This window comes from Notolepis coatsorum, assembly GCF_963971535.1.
Source record: "Notolepis coatsorum genome assembly, chromosome: 2".
Classification (NCBI taxonomy): domain Eukaryota; kingdom Metazoa; phylum Chordata; class Actinopteri; order Aulopiformes; family Paralepididae; genus Notolepis; species Notolepis coatsorum.
The window spans coordinates 153,628,482-153,635,981 of NC_140166.1; positions in this window are offsets into that span (position 1 = coordinate 153,628,482).

Genomic DNA, 7,500 nt, shown 5'->3' on the forward strand with positions numbered 1-7,500 from the left:
ATATAAAAATACAATAAACAAGTGTAAACAGAGGTGCAGATGAGAGCCTGTGTGCTCTATTAATTATAGTATACGTTACAATAAATATAGGCAATAGATAGAGAAAATGTAATGTGAAAATGGCGACACAACAGCATAATAATGCCGCCGGTCCACAGTAGGTGGGGAAGCGAGTTGAAGAGAGGTCTACACTATAATTACAATATCCCTGTTATTGTTATTGTTATTCTCCACATTCTATTCTTGGTATTCTTCTCATGACTGGAGTGCGGGGTCGACGCGCTGCACCGCGATTCCAGTGGGTTTCACAAATGAGCTTGTCTTCCTTTTGTTTATTCAAATATGATGCAATTATGCGTTAAGTCTCAGCCTTCCGCCGCGGTCCTTGATGTGCAACAAAGGGGGTGTGTGTGGTGCTATCTCTCTGGCGTACTACTGTGTACTACTGTGTGTACAGCGTGAGTGAGAACACAAAGAAGGCCCCACTTGTCGTGTTGGGAGAGACAGCTGTGTTGATATGATGACAAATATATCAACAAATCATGTGATCGTCTGGATTTTGTAAAACGTAACAAATTAATGGACGTGGATAAGCACCAACTACTGTAGCCTATGCTGTGGGCCAAAAACACCTCTCCCCGGAGTTTTAAGCTGTAGGCTAGTGGTCCGTATCCGCTTCTGTTCATTTGTGCTAAGCTAGGCTACCTTGCAGCCGGATACAGTCGATTTCTACTGACTACATAATTTCACCAGAGGGTGACAGCTCATCTTTTGTTCATTCATTCTATGCATCTGCCCCAAAGCAGGCAGGCAGACAGGCAGGCAGGCAGGCAGGCAGGCAGGCAGGCAGGCAGGCAGGCAGGCAGGCAGGCAGGCAGGCAGGCAGGCAGGCAGGCAGGCAGGCAGGCAGGCAGGCAGGCAGGCAGGCAGGCAGGCAGGCAGGCTGGCAGAATAACACCACCATGAACTATCTTTTTTATTTTGTATATATAAACAGTCTCTGCAACCTACTGGGTGGCATCTGATGAGTAATCAGGCCGTGATATAGTCTCTCAAGTAACCCGGTCTGACCCGGGTGCGGACTGGACGCCTATTGCTTAATAACAGCGGAGCAGTGCTGCCGTTGCTTCCGCGTTTTCCCTGATTGGCTGCGACACGCCCCGCGGAGCGGAGCGGCAGAGCTTGCGGAATTATGTAACCGCCCTAATCCGCCATGATTTTCATTCGGCGCTCAGCTCACCTGGCAGCGCAGCGGTCCTGTGGTCCTGCGGTCCGTTGTTGACGAGTTCGAATCCCATGAAATTTCTTTTTTTAACGTGATTTTTTTTTAACGTGTATTCTTTCGCCGGTTAAGGTTAGGCATGGTTAAGGTTAAGGTTAAGGTTAGGCATTGTTTCGGAGTTGGTTAAGGTTAGAATGGTTAAGTTTAGGCGCTGTTAAGGAGCTGGTTAAGGTTAGAGTTTGTCTTAGAGAATGGCAATATTCTTTCTATTGTTAAGGTTAAGGTTAGGCATGGTTAAGGTTAAGGTTAAGGTTAGGCATTGTTTCGGAGTTGGTTAAGGTTAGAACGGTTAGGTTTAGGCGCTGTTAAGGAGCTGGTTAAGGTTAGAGTTTGTCTTAGAGACAGCCTATTTCCGCACTGCCGCTCTCCCGCGTTGCCGCGGTCACATGGTCAAATTGTCACATTCTTGCACTGCTCCGCTGTTAAAAAGCAACACGCGGACTGGACAGGCTTTGGGGTGAACCCTTGGCTGGCTCTGCTGGGCCACAATGCTGCTCATCAGGCAAAGGAAAGTCCACAATTGTCGACTCTAAGTCCTCCATGGGTCCCAAGATGGGGTTGTTTGCTACCTTCCGAAGCCGGTTTGCATGCCACCGTGATCCATCGGCCAGATGGCGTGGCCGGGCCCAGCTGGGCAGTGACCTGCATTGGTGCGGACCAAAAGGAGAGCAGCTTGTGGTCCCGGTTGGGATGATGATGGCTTCCACGAAGGTGGCGAAGTCAGCAGAGACAAACTGCGGCCCATTGTCCGTAGTGAGGGTGTCTGGAATGCCCCACCGAGAAAACAGGGAGGAGAGGAAATCCGTGACCACACTGGTTGTCACAGAGCCCGAGGCAACCACCTCTGGCCACTTGGAATGGAGGTCATAGGAAACCAGGAGGAAACGCTGGTGGTGTGGGACGCCATGGAGCTCCCCACAGATGCCCAGCTGGATGTGCTTCCAAGGTGTGGGTGGCCACCAGCGTTTCCTCCTGGTGCTGGGGTCGTTGGCCCCGTCTTACAGCTGAGCAGGCAGGCTGTGCAGTCCCTCACCATTGTCTCTACATCCCGGTCAATGCCCGACCACCACACCAGATCCCTGCAGCGCTGCTTCACCTCCACGATGCCCAGGTGGCTCTCATGGGCCATGGCCAGAATGCACGCTCTGAGGTCACTGGGGATGACCGGGCCACACAGACACTCCTCCAGCTAAGACAGCTCATCCCTGACCCGGTGAGCTGGAAGAGCATGGGGTCCCCCTCCGATGCGAGCTGGAGGTTCTCCAGGGAGACTGTGGCCTGGAGTGGGGCGTGAAGCATAAGGACAAGCTCGGGTTCCATCGAGTCCGGGCCCGTGTCGGGTGCCGGGGCGGCGGTGGCACGGGATAGCAGGTTAGCCACCACATTCTCCCTTGCGGGAGTAAACAAGTTATATGGCTGGAGCCTCTCTGACCAGCGGTGGATCCTCAGTGGCTTGTGTCCCGACCCTAATGTAGCCAGCAGGGCGGTGAGAGCCTGGTGGTTCGTCCACAGTGTAAAGTGTTGTCCGTACACGTACATGTGCCACTGCTCACACGCAGGCTAGTGCCTCCCGCTCCCCCTCCGAGTACTTCTGTTCAGCTGGGAAGAGAGACCGGGAGGCAAACACCCTGGGCGTTCCTACCCCCACTGGACCTGAGACAGCACAGCTCCGATCTGCGTATTGGACGCATCACAGGTGACGAACACCGGGCTCGCCAGGTCGTGGATGGCTGACGTTGCACCATAGACCACTATGTCAACGACCATGCCCGGGATGCCGGCAAAGATGGTAGCCATAATTGGGGGCCAAGCAGCTCGGGGCCGAGCTGAGGCCGAAAGGCATGTGGGTATAGCGGAAAAACCCCGGCATGCGTCACGAAAGCCATAAGGCTGCAACTGTCAGGATGGAGTGGAACCTGCAGGTAGCCCTGGCGAAGGTCAAGTTTTGTGAAGATGGAGGAGCCGTAAAATTGTGCTGCCAGCTTCTCCACTGTGGGCAGCGGATACTTATCCAGGATCACCGCCTTGTTCACCTGCCTGAGGTCGATGCACGGACGCAGGCCACCCGACTTTTTCTTCGCCACCACCAGGTTGGAAATCCATGGCGAAGTGTTGGCATGCTCGATGATGCCCGCATCCAAAAGCTTCTGCAGCTCGGCGGTGACGTCGTTGCGTAGGGCCAGGGGCAGGCGGCGCAGCGGCTGGATCATCCAAACGCACCTCCGGGGTGAGGAGAGGATTGATTGATTGATTTGATTGATTTTATTTGACATAATAAAATACAATACACAGGTGCATACAGTATAAAAATATATAAGGATAGCGCAAGAAAGACTTATTTCCATTGAGGTCCCAACCAGCGCTGGTGCCAAGGCGAGCCAACAGACAGAATGTCAACCCCTGTATTGTCCACGAGGTTGAACCCACAAACCAAATCATAGTCCATTAGGTTGGCTCCCTGACGAGATACTTGGAAGGTGAATGAGGTGAGGGCCTTGGTCCCATAGCACACAGTGAAGGTGATTGTCCCTGCCATCCCTATTTAGAGTGTCCATAGCCATATAGATCCTCAGCGTTGGAAACGAGCAAAGAGTCGTCGAACCGTGGAAATGTTCAAAAGCGACTTGGAGGCCCCAGTATCCAGCAGGAGTGGGAGAACCACCGCGTCCAGTTCCACGATGCACTATTTAAATGCTCGAGAGGTGGTGTCCACTGAATGGATGGTTGTCGGCACAGCCAGGAGGACCAGAAGAACGTGGCAACGGGAGCAGAACGGCAGACCCGGGCTAAATGGTTCTGCCTGCCATAGTGTTGACACCTCTGCTCCCTGGTTCTGCCTGCCACAGTGTTGACACCTCTGCCCCCTGGCAGGGCAAGCTGGAGCTTGGCTGGCGTGTGATGCAGAGCCACAATTTCCACAAACAGACCGGCGTGCAGCAAAGCTGACATCGAGGCAGTCCTCCGGGAAAACAGGGACGGGGGACTCCTCGCACAGTGCAACCGTTTGAGTCAGTAGCAGTGGTTTGGGAGGAAAAGGACTGGAGGGTGCTAGCTGTGATGCTAAGCCCGCTGCGGACTCGAGATGGAAAGCGTCTTATCAACAGTCTTTGCCAATGTCAGCTCGTCCGGCATCATTCATATTTTATCTCTCTTTTGATATTTTTTTTGGTTTTTTAAAAGATTTTTCACATACAGTTACTTACATTACAAAACACACATTGGGACAGAATGGGGGGGGGGGGGGTTCCTCCAGTTCATCTATGCCGTCATCCATATCATATGCAAGCAAAAACAGATCAAAAAGAAAAACAAGAAAAAAGGAAATCTAACCCAGGCAGGCACAGTACTGCACTTGCCTCGAGCCCATTCACATGTAGGCATACATATATATATACATATATTATTTTTTTCTATCCAAAGTCTGTCCATACAATGGGGCATTGGGCCCTTAGAAGGATCTGAGAAATTTCAGCAGGAAAGTAGTCCAATAGTGGGGCCCACACCTCCTGAAAGGAAGCGTTGTTGCCTCTATGCATTGCACAGTCTTTCATGGGGTAGCACACGAAGATCTCTCTGTACCACATCTGTATGGAGTAGTGGTCTGCAAGGGCCTTGAAATAAAGCCTGAGCCCTGCCCGAGCCCGTGAACTTCAGGCCCTGCCCGAAAATAAGCCTGACTGTAAATAATATTTTAAGCCCTAGCCCGCGTGAAAACCCGAAAAAAATTATTATTATTATTATTATTAAAATATAATTTTTTTTTGTATTTGTTTTAAATATTCAAAACACGGTTTTATATGAACGTAATAAATAAACAAAAAAAGCCTGTTTCTCTCTTATTAGAATGCCGTCTCTCCCAGTGCTCGCTTAGACTGACTCACACATCAGCCTCGTAAAACGTATTGAAGGCTATAGAATCTTCTTTGACACACACACACACACACGACACACAATACACCGGTTCCTGACAGGGAGCGAGCGAGCGAACTAGAGACGAAATCGCGCCCGACACTGTCCTGATATGAGGCGGCGCGTGTCCGAGTGTGTCTGTGTGTGTGTGTTACCTGGAAGCACACGTGGGGGGGGGCCTGCGATTCTTGACCAATAAAAAGTGTTTAGGGGCGGGACTCGGCCGCGTAATCGTTCAACTAGAGACACAGCGAGCGAATATCTGAGGGGTGGACGACATCGCTGCTCAGTTCGCTGTCGCTCGCGGCAGGTCAGGATAGTCTGATTGAAACGAATACATTTTAATCATTTTCGCAATCACGCTCGCTCGCGTCGCTCCCTGTCAGGAAGGGGTGACAAACAAACAGAAACAGAAAACAGAAATCAGATTTCGAGCAGAGTGCAACATAATGAAAAGCACAACAAAACAGGTAGCGATAGCGACCCAGCAAATAATAATCATCACTCACCACGACATCAGCAACGCGTTGAACACCGTTAACAAAACTTTGCCAACCAGCTACATACTGTACATCCCAAGAACAAATTAAAACGTTCGCCAACTGGCTATATTCCAACACAACCAATCGAGTTGAACTTGTCCCCTGAGTTCTCCCTGCTCGCTGCGGTAATTACATCCAAATGTTTCTCTGGCGCAAAAGAGAAAATTAATCCTAAGGAAAACGAAGGTTATCCTATAACCCTAGTTATATGAAGAAAAAAAAAGACGCAAAAAAAAAAAAACTGCGGTGCCCGGGCCCCGGCCGAGCCCGAATTATTTATTAAAAAAAAAACCCTACCCAGCCCGAACCCGCCGGGCCGGGCCGGGCCCCGTCGGGCCTGGGCAAGGTTGCAGTGCACTAGTATGGAGGCCTATCCTTAATCCAGTTTATCAGAATGTATTTCCGGGCTGAAAGCAGAAGTTTATCAAATAGTTTGAATTGTAAGGGTGTCAAATGAATTTCCTTTGATGGGAGTCCCAGTAAAAAAGCTCCTGGATCCTTCTTTATTTTCACCTTGAAAAAGTAGTGATAGTAGTAGGTGCCCAGATCTGTTTGACATTTCGAACATAAAGGAGATATTGAACGGTCCATTTTGTTTAGTAACACAGGTGTGATGTGTAATCTGTGAAGAATTTTATTATGTGTTTCTCTTAGTCTGTTACAAGTATAAACCTTTTTAACTGAGTCAATGGCCTCTTGCCAGTCATCTTCAATATATTCACTGTTAAAATCTTGTTCCCATTTGCGGAGGGATGGTAACTCCTGGGAGTCCAGTGAGTACAGCAGTGAGTAAAACGCTGAGATGAAATGTGATACCTTACTACAGTTGGATAAGAAATTCTCTGTTTTACTGTAAAGGGAGCCCATTGGCGTTGGCAGCTGTAGTGAGTTAATAAAATGTTATATTTGCAAGAAACCAAAAAAAAATTCTCTTGGGAGGTTAAATTGTGTTTGCAGTTGCTGAAACGACATCAACACACCACCCCTAAACAGATTCCCCAATACACGAAGCCCTAGTGAGTGCCAGGTCTTAAATATGGCCGAACTGCGCCCAGGTCCAAATTCATGGTTGCTAGAGATTGGTATTAGCAATGACCTTAGGTCTCCTCTCCCTGTGTAGATAGTAATCTGTCGCCACACTCTGATAGAGTTATAGATAATTGGATTGCCTCGTATCTCCATATGAATCTTATCTTTATTACCGGTTACCAGTGCCCATAGTGAATTTGGTGAGCAGCCCCACAAGTCCACACAGTTGTTATTGTGTAGATAGGCTTGTAGCCATTCCCAGATGTAACAAGCGTGACAGGCCCAGTTATAGAAGAGTATATTTGGCATGGCAAGGCCCGCTTTACTGGTTGGTAGCTGCAAGATTTTAAATCTTTGCCTGGGTTTCTTTCCATGCCAAATGAACTTAGAAAAAGCCTTCTCCAGATCTTTAACATCTTTTTTGGATACCCATATGGGACGCATTTGTAAGGGGTATAGAAGGCGGGGTAGAATGTTCATTTTTATTAGACTCGCTCGTCCCATGAGAGTGGGAGGTCATGCCACCATTCCAGATCTCTCTTAACCGCTGTGGTGACTGGGGCCAGATTCAGACGTGCCATATTTTTTAAGTTGGGAGAGATTTTAATGCCAAGATATGTGAATCCTGACGTAGTCCATTTAAAAGGAAAATTATCTGGGATGTCTGATTGGGTCAGGGTTCCTAGTGGCATTGCCTCAGATTTACTTTGGTTAATTTTGTAGCCTGAGATAGCGCCG